The following is a 16,921-nucleotide window of genomic DNA, read 5'->3' on the forward strand; positions in this document are numbered from 1 at the left end:
AGGCCCGGCTGTGGTATTTCCTTATTTTCTGTCGGGTCCTTGCTTCCCTGACACATAACCTTTTGTTCAGCAGGACAAAAACTTGACATAACTGCATAAGAATTGCTGATTGCAACTTTAAAAACCTCATTGTATTTTCTGAAAAGTTGTTCTGTAACAGTACCTAGGCTTTTCCCAAGGTCTTAAATGGGCTTAAATATGGAGAAAACAAAGAGTTGATTTGTTTCCTTGTGGCTTGTAAAATTCCTTGAAAACAGAGGTTTCTATGTCAGTTTCTTTGAGATTAAAAAAAAAAAAGAGAGAGACTAACAGAATTTAGGTCTGTAATAATCACCAGTTAAGCACTGGCAAAGATTATGAGAAACTAGTCCACCTAATCGCTTAAATTTGTGTAGTTTGTCCTGTTGTGTTGTTTTTTAAACCAGCTTCAGACTTGAATCAGAACTTTATACGTTGAGGCTTTTACTTGGCTAATAACTAGCGTTGTAATCATAACATTGGTTAATATTTATTTTGTGCTTTCTATATGCCAAGCACTCTTTTGAGAGCTTTGCTTTGGGACAGATACTATTATTATCCCCATTTTGACAAAGAGGAAACTGAGGCACAGAGACGTTAAGTAACTTGTACACGGTTACACAGCTAGTATAGTTGGGACCCAAGCAGGCTGGCTCCATGCTTTTAGCTATGCTGCTCTACTGCCTCATTTATATGTTGCTCTTTTTAGTTTACAAAGCAGTTTCATTTTATTTACTTCTCTCAACTGGGGAGATAATATACGTGTGAGGTGCGTTTGTGTACATGCACACAGTACTAAATCGAGTTCTCTGCTCTTGTGGACGTAACTTTTGTGCATTGAGCAGCAAAATCCATTGGCTATTTTAAGATAAATAGAATTTATAAAGTTCATGTTTGTATTGTAGGTTATAGTTTTAATCCCTTTGTGTCATTTCCTAAAAGTGTAGAGAACAGTTTGAAACCTATGTAATTCCTTAAAATATACCATTATATATTAATGATTCTTTCTGAAAACTTACTGAGTGGTTACTCTGTACTTGGAATGATTAACTTAACTAATAACTCCATGACAAGAAATAGGATTCAAAAGCAATTAAGAAATCAGTTTACACTTATTTACAGCCGAGCATTTAAATTTTTAATTTCATTCATCAGTTATCAAGCAATTTTAGGCCCAGTTGGTTATACAAAAGAAATGTGCTGGGGCAACAAACCTGAGGAAAGTTAGTTTAGTTTGGGATATAAAATTAACAACAATCACCACCGCCACCACCAAAAAAAAAAAAAAAAGAAAGAAAGATATATGAGATATTCTTTATTAGTGCAGTGGGTGTATGATGAATTGAACTGAATAGATCAGTAATGCTTCTGCAAAGAAGCCAAACTGAAGCATGGATGTAGGGCATTGAATAGAAGTGTGAATGGGGAATTTTAGTGAGGAAACAGTGTGTTCAAAGACTTGAAATTGGGAATGAAAATGATTTTTCTAGGGAACAGTAAGTCTGGTCTATTTGGAAAGTTCCTGTTGAGAAAAATAAGATTATGGCAGACTATGAGGAATGTTATATAAGACATATGTCAAAGAAGTTTAGGTTTGACATATATATAAAAAGAGATATGATTTTAGAAGTTTAAAAACTTTTAAATCGGTGATTCTCAGCTGCTGGCAGTTTTGCCCCTCAGGGGACATTTGGCAGTGTCACGCCTTGCGGGGTGGGGTGCTATTGGCATCTAGTGGATAGAGGCCAGGAATGCTGCTAAACATCCTGCAATGGGTCAGCCCCTCCATGAGAAATAATTACCCCAAATGTCAGTGGTGATGAGGTTGAGAAATCCTCTTTTAAGTTGTTTGCTTATATGGCCAGCCTCTGTTTCCATGTGCTGTAGACAAATATGAATGATGAATTTTCAGAGCATGAGTACAAGCAATATTAAAGTTAAGGAGAAGCTGCCTCAGAGACCTCAAGAAGGCAGCTATTGTTGGAGTCCTGGGGGAAAGAAGCTATAAGGAATTAGGATAGGAGCACTGAGAGTGAACAAGTAGTGGTAAAAATGAGACAACTATTTAAATAATATTTTTTCCAAGTTTGAAAATAATGCATGTTCATTGTAGGAAATTTAGAAAATGTAGAGAAAGTGTAAAAAGAGCAAAAGCCGCTTATAAAATCCCCCAAGCAGAAAGAACAACTGTTAACATTTTCATGTGGTGTTTCCTTTCAAATCTTTTTCTATGTTGATACCTATTTTCCTTCATAAGACTAGGATTATACATTTTTCTCCTTGTGGGTTTGGTTTTTTTGGTTTTTGTTATTTTGACTCAGCATATCATGAGTATTTCCCATTCTTAGAAAAATGTTCTTTTTCATGGTCAGTCTTCTTTGTTTTTTGTGTGTGTTCTTTTCAAGTTGGGGATTTTGCTTTGTATTCAAAAGACACATTTTGGAGGAAGAAATATTAGAACATGATGACTGATTAAATATAGGAAACAATAGGGGTGAAAGTGTATGGTATCTCCAAGGTTTTAAATCTAGGAAGCTAAAATAATGGTGCAGCTATTGAAATAAATTGGGATTCTCATAATACTTTTTTTTTTTTTTTTTTGCGGTACGCGGGCCTCTCACTGCTGTGGCCTCTTCCGCTGCGGAGCACAGGCTCCGGACGCGCAGGCTCAGCAGCCATGGCTCACGGGCCCAGCCGCTCTGCGGCATGTGGGATCTTCCCAGACCGGGGCACGAACCCGTGTCCCCTGCATCGGCAGGCGGACTCCCAACCACTGCGCCACCAGGGAAGCCCTCTCATAATACTTTTCACCTTAGGTATGGAAACTGCTGTTTACAGAGATACATAATGAGATTTTAATGAGGATCCTTGATGCCTATCAGCTTACATTTTTCCTAAAACCTCTATAATAATCTTCCTTTTCTTTTCTTTCTTTTTTTTTTTTTTAACTTTTTGTTTTTTGTACTAAGCTTATTTTTCAGTTCTTTCTTTGCAAGTCTTCCCCTTCTTGGAAAGGTTTTTTGAAATATGTTTTCTATTAGGGTACTAAGTAAGGCTCAAGTTTGTTGGTCATGAATCTTTACTTTGAAAGATTAAATGACTAGTTCGAGTTTTTAAAATGTATAGATTGCTAAAGTTTATAAGCAAGAGGTGAGTATAACTCTTCCAGAGGAGGAGGAATTATCTTTAAAAATGCTTGCCCACTATGGGATGCATCATTACATCACATCAGTCTATATTACATTGCTATTTTATCAATCATTATACTTGTTGATCTCTATCAGTTAATTTGGTGCTTTGTGGAAAATGTATTTAGGAAAGTAAATTTTAAAAAACCTTAAAGCTAATACAAATGGTACTTTTACTGGGACTATACGCTTTTCAAATTGGATAGGATATAATTTGACTTTTTTTTTCTACTGACTGTTTTAGTACTTCATGTTCATCCCCCACCCCCGGTATCTTCTCACTAATAGCTAATATCCATTAACTTTGGAGAAGTTTTGTAATTTCTTTGTTCTTGGGACATGATGAGGGTAGAGATGGGAGGAAAGGGTCTTCTGAAAGTTCCCCCCAGTTTGCCTCCCCTATAATCACCTGTCTCTCCTTCAGTTTTACACACTGCCTAAAATTCCTGAACAAGTCACTCAGGAACCTACCACCTATGTATGAATCATGAATACCCATTCTGGCATCTCTTTTAACTAGTGTAATCTTAAAACAGGCAGCCTGGTTATATGGGAAAGGCTGTAACACTGGAAGTTACAGTTCTAAGCCTGGTTCTCCTATTAGTGGCTGAGTGTTCTTGGGCAAATGCCTTAATCTTATCTGTAAATTGAAATTATCTCCAAGGTCCTTTCCAAATCTTAAGAGTCTGTGAATCTGTGAAGTATTTGCTTTTGTAATTACCATGGGGAGACTATTAGTCTTTTACATTTCAGCATGAATTAATCATAGATCATAAATGATTTCTTCCAAAGGCATTTGTAAAAGCTACTCCCATATCATAAGACTGGGGGAGGAATTTTAGAATGGAATTTAAATGGCACTAGAATACAAGCTCCAGGAAGGCAGGGAACTTTGTTTTGTTCACTTCTGTTTTCCCAGTGCCTAGAGTGGTAATTAGTATATAACATGTGTTAATATTTGTTGAATTAGTGAAGGAATGGGTTGTTTTTGAGGAAAGACAAGCTTGTTGGAGTACTGTACAGATCCTCTGAGTACCTTGAAAGAACTCAGAATACAAATCAACCAGATTACAACCCAATCATTCCTACAATATAAAAATACCTCCTAGATGTTGTAAAGCATCCATTGTTCACTTGGCTGCTTTCAGAACTATTAAGTAATGACTGCCCTGACTGCCCTTCATGCTCACAGAGTGCAGTTTTGTCCATCACCAGATCTTACTTTAGTGCCAGCCTGATTTTTCAATGTGCCTTTTACTCTTATTTGCAAAAATCTATGCTCTGCCTATTCCCTATACCACTTAATATTATCATTAATAGTATGTTTAGTGTTATTGCAATAATAAATTATATATATCGATTAAAAATTGTCTTTCATCTGTGGAGGATTCATGGCACAGCAGTTAGAAACTAGTACTCTTAGCCTTCCTATTCCAGTCATCCTAATTCTACAACTGCCATATAAAATAATCTTCAGGAATATTTTTAATCATATGATATACAAAGCTTCTAAGTAAGCCTGTTTTGTCTACAAACTAAAGTCCAAGATTCCGGACCTGGCATTCAGTGATTCTGCATTTTAGCCAGTCTGCCTTTTTAGTCTATCCTAGTCTTTCCCCTGCAGTGACCTGGACTGTAACTTTTTTTTTTTTTTTTTTTTTTGCCGTGCCATGCGGCTTGCAGGATCTTAGTTCCTCAGGGGGGAATCTGGGCCCTTGGCAGTGAAAGCCCAGAGTCCTAACCACTGGACCACCAGGGAATTCCCTGGACTCTAACTATTTAATTATTGAATAGTTGTTGTAGATAATAATGAAACAAAAAACACAATTATTCTTACCTAGAAAGTATGTTTTCAGATAAGGAGAGGCTGACAGACTGTTTCTCAAGAAGCCTTGTATTGGCTGGCATTGATTATTTGGCTGAATTATTAATTTACTGAAAAATAACATCAAGGAACAAGAATCCTTAAAACTCTACATAAACAATTTTTTCTCTCCTTGTTGGCAGATGTATCTGGAAATTAAGTATATGTATAGTATATATATTTAGTGGTATTAGTTGACTACTTAGTGAGACTGACTATATAATTCTGTGCCCACAGCATTGTTTGGATGGTTTATCAGTCTGGATGGGCTCGGTTATTTTGCAGTAACAAATAACCACCATATCTTAGTGGCTTAAAATAACAAAGGATTATTTCTTCTCAATTCATATTACATGTGAGTTGTCTGGGGGCTCTACTGTGTGTTGTCCTTGCTCAGGAGTACTGAGCAAGTCATATGACCATGCCTAACTTCAAGATGATGGGCAAGTATAAACCTATCATGTATCTGAAAGGAGAACTGGAATATCATGGCACAGTTTTAATGTTTACCACAGTTGGGGCACCCATTGACTTTTTTTTTTTTTTTTTTAAGTTAGAGAGGAAAGGTTGCTATATTCAGGAGGCCTGCAGCCTGGAGAGAAGGTGGACTCATGTCCAAAAACCAACTCCCCCTTTGACGTTTTTGAATGTATTGTTACTCTTCTCTCCTGTCTGACCGTTATCTTTCATGGTTGACATAATATTTCTTTAGATATGTTCCTTCATTTATCAGCTCTTCATTAAGTATCCCCTATATGTCAGGTACTATCCTAGATACAATGAATGTGGTTCCTGGTCTCATGGAGTTCACAGTCTAGTGGGAGGACATGGAAAATAAGCAAATAAGCAAGTTAATTTCAGACAGTGATAAGTGCTATGGAGGGGAAAAATAAGGTACTGCTATAGAGAATGGTTGGTGGTGAGGGTAGGGTTATCCTTGATCGGGTGGTCAGGGAAATCTGGGGTGGGTGACATTTGAGCTGGGAAGCAGCAGCCCTGAGGGTATATGGGAGAAATATTTTAAGCAGAAGGAATGCCACAAAATGGAAATGAGCTCAACATGTTTAAAGACAGAAGACCAGTATGGCTGGAGCATTTAGGAGAAACTGATACTATAGTCCAAGGGAGAGATGATGGTAGTTTGCTCTAGGATGGTGGTAATATATTCCCAAACTATATTCTAGTTTGGGAATATATTATAAAGGCATAATCAATGTATTGGATATAGGGAGTTTAGGAAAAGAGAAATCGAGGGTGAATCCTCCGTTTTGGACTTGAGCAACTGGGAAGATGATGGTTCCATTTACTGAGTTAGGAACAGTTAGGAGGAGCAACTTTGAGAGGGTGGATATTAAGGGTTCTATTTTCAGTATATTAAGTTCAAGAATGATGACTCTTCGACACCCGAGTGGAACTGACTTGTAGGAAGTTGGAGATACAACTCCAGAGTTTAGAGGAAACATTGAGACAAATGATTTTTTTTATTAATGAGGCTAATATGTTAAATTTGGTTACAGTTAAGTCTTAGACCTGGAAGTCATTATATCTCCTTAAAGCAGTATGCAATTCCTCTGGAGAAGGGAGTATTCCCTAAGAGAAGGGGGCGTTTTCAAACTTCAGTATGGTCTGATTTCAGCCCAGGATAATGGTGGTAACAAACCTTGTAACTGATGGGATGTACGATAATCCTCACAAGCATTCTAGTGTAAGAAGCATTAAGAACCATTGCTATAAAAGGATGCTAGCATCATCTTCTGTTGATTTCTTCATTTGATTCTCAAAGGACAATCTACCCTAATATTTAGGGTCTTAGGGTATACTTCACTCTACTGATTTCAAAATTAGGAACATGAGGCTTCCCTGGTGGCGCAGTGGTTGAGAGTCCGCCTGCTGATGCAGGGGACACGGGTTCGTGCCCCAGTCTGGGAGGATCCCACGTGCCGCGGAGCGGCTGGGCCCGTGAGCCATGGCCGTTGAGCCTGCGCATCCGGATCCTGTGCTCCGCAACAGGAGGGGCCACAACAGTGAGAGGCCCGCGTACCGCAAAAAAAAAAAAAAAAAAAAAAAAGTAAAAATTAGGAACATGTATTACAGCAGACTGGTAATCCTAGTCCAAATCATGAAGATAGGTTGTTAAAATTAGTTTATATCAGCTTGTCTTTTTTGAGTGTTATGTATCTTATTGGCATATCCTTTCACATATATAGAGTCTGTCTATCTTGAAAGCATCAGGAATAACTTTAGTAGCTAAACAAGGGGTCAAAAAGGATCCTTAAGATGATGTTGTTTTATATATATGTATATATATTTACATTTCTGAGTTTAAGAAGACAATTGGAAAGGATTAGAGTGGTTTTTCCTCCCTGTGAATATTTCCAGAAAAATAATGGAATGTTGTAACAGGGAGAGTAAGAGATATTCATCAGAACATGCTAAAATAATTATCTACGTGGCTTAAGAAACCCTAAGTCTTCCCAAAGATTCAGGTGTTTATATAGTCATAAGAAAAGAAATATATAATACATTTTAATTTAGTTAAAACATAATTAGAAGTTTGGGATTAACTCCTAATATATATACACACTACTATGTATAAAATAGATAAACAGCAAGGACCTACTGTATAGCACAGGGAACTATATTCAGTCTCTTATAATGACCTATAATGGAAGAGAATATATATGCGATATAACTGAATCACTTTGCTGTACACCTGAAACTAACACAACATTGTAAAATAACTATACTTCAATTTTTAAAAAATGGTTAAAAATGAAACATAATATTTGCATTTGATACAAAATTCAAAAAGTCCAAAAGGGAAGTCTCCCTTTCACCCCATCCCCCAGCCACACATATCCTCTCTCTAGAAATGACTTTTCTCCCCAGTTTCTTGTGTATCCTTCCAAAGATACTCAGTGAATATATAAGCAATCGCTCACGTACACTTTATTTTTCACTTAAGTAATAGCATACTGTTCTGTACCTTATCTCCCCGCCACCCGCCAACTTTTCAGTAAAAGGCATAAAGTCACTAAAAAAATTAAGTCTGTATGTCCAAAACTATTGATAAAGGTGACGATAAACAAACACCTAGTTATCAGAATTTAGCTAACTTTGTTTTCCCATTATTAATCTTAGTTCCTTAATGTAGAATACTCAGTGGACTTAATTATTACAACTGAGGAGTAGGGACTTGCCTGGTGGTGCCGTGGTTAAGAATCCGCCTGCCAGTGCAGGAGACACAGGTTCAAGCCCTGGTCCAGGAAGATCTCACATGCCGCAGAGCAACTAAGCCCGTGCACCACAACTACTGAGCCTGTGCTGTAGAGCCCACGAGCCACAACTACTGAAGCCTGCGCTCCTAGAGCCCGTGGTCCACAGCAAGAGAAGCCACTGCAATGAGAAGCCCATGCACCACGCCCTCACTCGCCGCAACTAGAGATAGCCTGTGCACAGCAGCAAAGACCCAATGCAGCCAAAACAAAATATAAATAAATAAATAAATTTATTAAAAGAAAACAAACTGAGGAGTAGGTGGTGGGAATGGTAATTCCCACTTAGTATCAATTTTGTAATTTTTATTTCAGGGTGACTTAGTCATAAGAGAGTTGGAATTCAGTTTGGTCTAATTGATTGAAATGATGTATCATCATGTTGTACCCACTGAATTGCCAGAAATCTGTATTTTCACGCTTGACCCACCTTCCTGAATTTGACATTATCTCTCAAACCAGCCTTCCATGGGAAACTGAATTAAGAGAAGGTGATGTGTTGAATCATTTAGCAAATAAAAAAGCCCTTGGGGTTTACTCCAGGTACTAGGGGTTTGAGTTGTTAAGAACATGGAATCAGAATGATGGTACTTAAGTTTTATGATTTGACTGTTTAATGATATTGGGCCCTGATAACTTGGTAAATTGATTTCCTCAATAGGAATAAACCTAGAAATGTACTAGAAAATCTGGGTAACTTGATGGGGCAGTCTTTCCCTGGACAGTGCATGAATAAGCACCGGCTGTATTTGTTTCTGTGCTTCTCTTTTTCTTCTCCGTAATTGTTCACCTCCTCTCCCCCTGTCCCCAATCCATACCCCATCTAATTGACACGTTATTTCAAAATGTTAACCTTCAATCAGATTAGAATCTAGAAGGGATTAAAAGGCTCCAAACAAAATGAAACAAGTCAACACAATGTATCATTACTCTGACAGTGTAATAGTTTCTCATATAGTTTATGAAAAGCACAGTTAACATGCCATTCACTTCGTCACTTTGAGTAGTACAAGTGTCTGCTGCCTTTGGAAACCACACCCCACCCACCCACCCAAATATGCTAGATAAATCAGTGTCACAGTTAGGGGATCATGTAATCTGTTTTTGAAACTGGCTTGACATTAAAGTATGTTGTTTTAGTTCTTACGTGTGATAAGTTGTATCTGCTTTACACTGGGTCACATAGTCTGTTCAGTGCACCATTTGTGTTGAACGCCCTGTTGGAATAGTTATGAGAATACATTTTACATGTTGATTAAAATTTAGTTAAACACTCATTGAGAGTCACTGGGTGAGTCCTACTGGCCTAAAAGCTATTGTTACTCTGTAAAATGACTCTCTAAATAGCTTTGCTTAAAACCATTCTATTTCATATTTTAACTCAAAGAGCAATTTTTCCCCATAAGCTCTTAGATAAATCATATCACTATGCTTAATGTATTATAATTGTTTGTGTTTCTCCCACTGTAAATCTTGTGGTGATGGTGAGAATTTTACAGTAGGAAAGTTTGGGAAGTTTACAGTTATAAGCAGGAATGAAGCAGAAAACTCCTAGTTACTATGATGTAGTTGTATGTAATACCAAGAATTCTTCTACCTAAAGTGATTCAAGTCATGAATTTTACAATTTTGTGTTGCTTTACATAACTTAGGAATTTATGTGTTTCGAGGCTTAAGAAACTTTCTTATTACGGTATTGTCCTCTTATGTTTGAAAAAGAAAGTTAATTCTTCTATTTAAAATGTGAATTTTTTTACTGTAGAAAATTGATACAGAAAAATAAGCCAAAGAAAATGGTTCAACCTTAATACTGTAGAAAAATAAATAGGAAAAAAAAAGGATTCAACTATAATAGCACTCTTTAGAAAGAACTTTTATCCTTTCAGTCTTTTTTCTTTTCCTGTGCTATGTGTGCACATATACAGAAACATATAACAAATTTAGGAACTGGTATTAAAATTTGCTGACACCACAAAACATGTTTCTCACACCAAAGGCAATTTTCTTCACTAGTGATGTTTATGTGTAACTTAATAAGAGCTAACATTTACAGTGATTAACCATGTGCTAGACATTGTGGTGGGTGGATTATTTTATTTAATCCTCACAACTCTACTCTGAAAATAGGAGGTTAAGTAACTTGCCTAATATCACATAACTAGTAAATGGTTAAAGCAGGACTGAAACCCAGGAAGTCTGACTCCAAGACTTGTGTTTGCCCCTTACCACATACCACCTAGTCCTTTCAGTTTAATCAGATAAGAAAAATACAACTTATATTAAATATTTCAAAAGCAAACTAAAAATACATACAAAATCCTAAAGATGCCACCAGAAAACTACTAGAGCTAATCAATGAATTTGGTAAAGTTGCAGGATACAAAATTAATGCACAGAAATCTCTTGCATTCCTATACACTAATGATGAAAAATATGAAAGAGAAATTAAGGAAACACTCCCATTTACCATTGCAACACAAAGAATAAAATACCTAGGAATAGGGAGACAAAAGACCTGTATGCAGAAAACTGTAAGACACTGATGAAACAAATTAAAGATGATACCAACAGATGGAGAGATACCATGTTCTTGGATTGGAAGAATCAATATCGTGAAAATGACTGTACTACTCACAGCAATCTACAGATTCAATGTGATCCCTATTAAATTACCAATGGCATTTTTTATAGAACTAGAGCAAAATATCTTAAAATTTACATGGAGACACACAAGACCCCGAATAGCCAAAGCAGTCTTGAGGGAAAAAAACGGAGCTGGAGGAATCAGGCTCCCTGACTTCAGACTATACTACAAAGCTACAGTAATCAAGACAATATGGTACTGGCACAAAAACAGAAACCGATCAATGGAACAAGATAGAAAGCCCAGAGATAAACCCACACACCTATGGTCAACTAATCTATGACAAAGGAGGCAAGGATATACAGTGGAGAAAAGACAGTCTCTTCAATAAGTGGTGCTGGGAAAACTGGACAGCTACATGTAAAAGAATGAAATTAGAACACTCCCTAAAACCATACAAAAATAAACTCAAAATGGGTTAGAGACCTAAATGTAAGACCAGACACTATAAAACTCTTAGAGGAAAACATAGGAAGAACACTCTTTGACATAAATCACAGCAGGAAATTTTTTGATCCACCTCCTAGAGTAATGGAAATAAAAACAAAAATAAACAAATGGGACCTAATGAAACTTCAAAGCTTTTGCACAGCAAAGGAAACCATAAACAAGACAAAAAGACAACCTTCAGAATGGGAGAAAATATTTGCAAATGAATCAACGGACAAAGTATTAATCTTCAAAATATATAAACAGCTCATGCAGCTCAATATTAAAGTAACAAACAACCCAATCCAAAAATAGGTAGAAGACCTAAATCGACATTTCTCCAAAGAAGACATACAGATGGCCAAGAAGCACATGAAAAGCTGCTCACCATCACTAATTATTAGAGAAATGCAAATCAAAACTACAATGAGGTATCACCTCACACCAGTTAGAATGGCCATCATCAGAAAATCTACAAACAACAAATACTGGAGAGGGTGTGGAGAAAAGGGAACCCTCTTGCACTGTTGGTGGGAATGTAAATTGATACGGCCACTATGGAGAACAGTATGGAGGTTCCTTAAAAAACTAAAAACAGAATTACCATATGATCCAGCAATCCCACTACTGGGCATATACCCAAAGAAAACCATAAATCAAAAAGACACATGCACCCCAATGTTCATTGCAGCACTATTTACAATAGCCAGGTCATGGAAGCAACCTAAATGCCCAATGACAGACGAATGGATAAAGAAGATGTGGTACGTATATACAATGGAATATTACTCAGCCATAAAAAGGAACGAAATTGGGTCATTTGTTTAGAAGTGGATGGATCTAGAGACTGTCATACAGAGTGAAGTAAGTCAGAAAGAGAAAAACAAATATCGTATATTAACGCATATTTGTGGAACCTAGAAAAATGATACAGTTGAACTGGTTTGCAGGGCAGAAACTGAGACACAGATGTAGAGAACAAACATATGGACACCAAGGGAGGAAAGCGGCGGGGGGGGGGGGCAGTGGTGTGATGATTTGGGAGATTGGGATTGACCTGTATACCCTGATGTGTATAAAATGGATGACTAATAAGAACCTGCTGTGAAAAAATAAAATAAAATTCAAATATTCAAAAATAAAATAGAGAAAGAGGTTAACACTTCCCAATTAATTTTATAAAATCAGCAGAAAGTAATGCCAAAAATCTGACAAAGCCATTAAAAAAAAAAAGAAAGGTAGTGACTTACAAGGAAGGTAAGCAGAGTACAGAATTCATGTTTGGCAGTTTTACAATCAAAATGCCAAAATTCAAAATCAGCTCAGCAAATAAAGACCATGTGCATTTGGAAAAGTTTACAGTCTCTCTGTGGTAGAGTGATAAAGTGGTATGAAAATAATAATACCTACTTCACTGATTTGGAATTAAATGAGTAAACACGTGTGAAGGACTTAAGAGTTCCAGACATTTAGTAAACACTCAAGAAATGTTAGCCGTTAAAATTACCTAAGATCCCATAGCTAGATGGTGACAGAGTAGGGAATTCAACCTGTCTTACTGAGAACAAGGAAGAGGGTAGGTGTCATGCTACCCCGGGATATGTAAATAGCACGTGTGTGCTCTAACTCCCCAATAAGCAGAAGGAAATGTCAGAATATTGTAAATTGTAAAGTCCTATGAACATACAGTATGATACTCTAAAATACATGTGTAAAAATGTGATGCATCATCTTTATAATTAAATGTTGCTGTTTAAAAAAAAAGCAAACTAAAACATGGTATTGTTTATTGTCAAATTTTCAAAGGGAAAAATTGATGATAGAGAATCTTCTGTTATCCGGAGTGCTGATAGTGTTCATTCTCTACCTCTTTTGGCAGGAGTTTGAATCTAGAGGATCTAGAGGGTAGCTGTCCATTTCTGCCCCATTTGCCAAGCTTACGTAGTTACCCAGTGTAGAAAATATAAAAATTTAAAATAGGAGTTTAAAAACATTGTTTCTATGAAAACTAATTGGAATAGTTTGGATAGACTGGATGAAGGCAGGTGACTCAAAAACTTGCTATCAAATGCAGTGTAGGTTAGAAAGCTGAAGGTAAGTGAAGAAAATCGAACAGCTTAGGATTTTGCACTGATAATGCTTTGTGAGTATCATTGAGTTCTTGAGCCACTTTAAAGAAATCCAAAGTAGAAATCATAGATGATGCTTATGCATTATTTTTAGATTTTAAATTAAAATGTTTAAGGTGTATGTGTACATCTGTCACTTTTTTTCATGAACCCTCATTTTAAGTGATTTTTTAAATCATTTTAAAAATAAATTTATTTATTTATATTTATTTTTGGCTGCGTTGGGTCTTTGCTGCTGTGCGCAGGCTTTCTCTAGTTGCGGTGAGCGGGGACTGTTGTTTGTTGTGGTACGCGGACTTCTCATTGCTGTGCCTTCTCTTGTCGTGGAGCACGGGCTCTAGCTGTGCGGGCTTCAGTAGTTGTGGCACGTGGGCTCAGTAGTCGTGGCTTGCAGGCTCTAGAGCGCAGGCTCAGTAGTTGTGGCTCACGGGCTTAGTTGCTCCGTGGCATGTGGGATCTACCTGGACCAAGGCTCGAACCCATGTCCCCTGCATTGGCAGGCAGATTCCTAACCACTGCACCACAGGGAAGTCCCTTTTTAATCATGTTGAACGACCAACCATCACTCCCAGTCACATTATATGAAAGGGCTCTTACTATATATTTTAAGAGCTCGAAAACCATATTTTTCAACCCAGTAATATGCTTATCCAAAAGAAGTAATCAAATGGGTACAAATATTTGTGTATACAGATATTCATCAAGTATTTTCTGTAATAGCAGAAATAAAAACAAACAGCATCCATGTGATAAAATATATATTAATTTAAATCACTTTCAAAGAAACGTTTTCATATGTAGGAAAGTATTTATGTAGGAAAGTATATGTATCTATGTAGGAAAGTATAAGTATCTATGTAGGAAAGTATATGTATCATATGTAGGAAAGTATATGTTGCATTTTGTCATGTTAATGACAAAATGCAACATATAAAACTAACAGCATGAGAGGAGAAGCACCAGAATATTATTGGTGGTTGAATTACTGGTGATTTTTTATTTTAATTTATTTTAAACTAAGTAACATTTGTAATGAAATGCAAAATTTGGTATAAAGGGGGTTTAAAGTAAAAAGTTTCTCAGCCGGTCCCCAGCTTTGCAGTTCACCTCTGTGGAAACATTCAGTGTTTGCTGGAATATTCTAAAGTGAGAGAGATAATTTTTATCAATGTTTATTTCTGATTTTTTTTCTTTTATGCAGCACACTTCCTTCTACTCCCAAATCCAAGGATGTGGAGTGAGGGAGGGAGGGACAAGACATAGTCTTCCTGTGCACAGTTGTTGTTTCTATCCCTTTCCCCCTCCCCTGCCTCTTTCCCAGTACTGTTGTTGAGACAAAGCTGACTGCATCTACAGTCATTAGAGGAAATAACGCCTCTAGCCCAAAGAGCAAGGACATGGCATTTTAACTATATCTTTGATAACATTGCATATATACATATAGCCCACATATAAGCTTTGCTCACTGAAGTAGTCTAGTATCTTATCTAGTTCTTTTTTTTCTTCTTATTTTTTTAAAATTATATTTTGGCCATGCCTCGCGGTATGTGGAATCTTAATTCCCCAGCCAGGGATCGAACTTACGCTCCCTGCAGTGGAAGCACGGGGTCTTAACCACTGGACCACCAGGGAAGTTCCTCTTATCTAGTTCTTATAACATGTAAAATTTTAATCATGTAGAAAAATATAGAGGATGGTATCATGAACATCCCAATTACCCAGCTTCAACAGTTACCAACATTTCTTGTTTTATTGATTTTCCCTTTATCTGTGCAAATCTTGTACATCATCTCTTGTACATCATCTGTATGATGTATGTATCTCTGAAAGACTCTCTTAAAAAAAAGACATCACAATACCATTCAACTAGAAATAATTAATAATAATTTCTTACTCTCATACACTGCTGTTGGGAATGTAAAATGGTACAGCTTTTAAAAGATTGGCAATTTTCTTAAAAAGTTAAACATAACACCTTCCCTATGACCTAGCCATTCCATTCTTTAGGTATTTACCCAAGACAAATGAAAGTATCTGTTCATACTAAAACTTGTACATGATTATTCATAGCAGTTTTATTAGTAATAACCAAAACTGGAAACAACCCAGGGATCCATCAGCAGGTGAATAGATAAACAAATTGTGGTACATCCATACAATAGAACACTGTATTGCTCTGCAATAAAAAGGCATGGACTATTGATACATGTAACAGCGTGGATGATTCTCAAAATAATTACGTTGAGTGAAAGAAACCATCTCCCTCCAAAAAAAGAGAGTATATACTGTATGATTCCATTTATATAAATTCTAGAAAATGCAAAGTAGTCTGTAGTGACAGAAAGCAGATGAAGTGGTTGAGGAGAAATTAAAAAGGGGCACAGGAAATTTCTGGAGATGATGGGTAGGGTCACTATTGATTGTGTTAATGGTTTAATGGGTGTATATATATACATACACACACTTTAATTGTTTGCAGTTTTATTATATGTTAGTTATACTTTAGAGTTATAAACAGAAATTATCCTTAATATCACATATCCAGTTGATAGTCAAGTTTCCCTGATTCTAACACATCTTAACAGGTTTTTTTTTCACTAGGACACATACTATATTCAGTTGATACAGCCTTTTTTGATATGTAGGTTCCTCCTCTTCTTTTTTTTTTTCCTTGCAAAGTATTTGTTGAGGAAACTGAGTTTTTTGTTCCAAAGAATTTCTGGATTTTTTATAATTACATCCTCATGGTAGTGCTTAGCAGATTCCTCTCTGTCTAGTGTATTTCTTTTAAACTGGTAGTTGGTAACAGGTAGTTGAGGCTTGATTATGTTCAGGTTAGATTTTTTGACAAGCATACTTAATAGTAGTGTTGTGTAGTATTTCCTATTGTATGTATCACATCATCACGAGGCATATAATGTCTGGTTGTCTCCTTCTTTGTAATGCTAAAGTTGGTTAGTGATTTAGATGTTGTCAGCCTGATCTATCCGTTATAAAGTTCCCCATCAGCTTCTGTATCTTTTTTTGCTTTCTATTCATGCTCAAATTGAACAACCATTTCTGGAGAAGAACTGAAAATATGGAAACAAGGAAAGCTTTAGATTCTGATTTTTTGAGTACATAAGAGTTTTAATTTTTTTTTACTATGGTTGCTTAATAGGAGCTTTCCTTCATTTCATTTTCACAATTTCCTGTTTATCTTCAGGACTCAGATCTAGTGTAACCTGAGATACATTTCTGGGTATTCCACTACCCCTCAAATTAGATGTACTGCTAATGCTTTTTTAGCAACGTGTACTGTTTCTCTTGTATAGCATTTATTGTTTTATATTTATTGGCTTTCTTTCCCACCAGGCTATGAGCTTCTTGAGAAA

At 36.5% G+C, this 16,921-nt stretch overlaps 1 protein-coding gene across 6 annotated transcripts in view; it reads left to right on the plus strand.

Moving 5' to 3' along the window:
* KATNBL1 (katanin regulatory subunit B1 like 1) overlaps positions 1–16,921 on the plus strand; it is a 63,925-nt gene that overhangs the window by 12,882 nt on the left and 34,122 nt on the right. The window lies entirely within an intron of this gene.

The sequence above is a fragment of the Pseudorca crassidens genome, chromosome 1 (assembly GCF_039906515.1).
Source record: "Pseudorca crassidens isolate mPseCra1 chromosome 1, mPseCra1.hap1, whole genome shotgun sequence".
Taxonomy (NCBI): Eukaryota; Metazoa; Chordata; class Mammalia; order Artiodactyla; family Delphinidae; genus Pseudorca; species Pseudorca crassidens.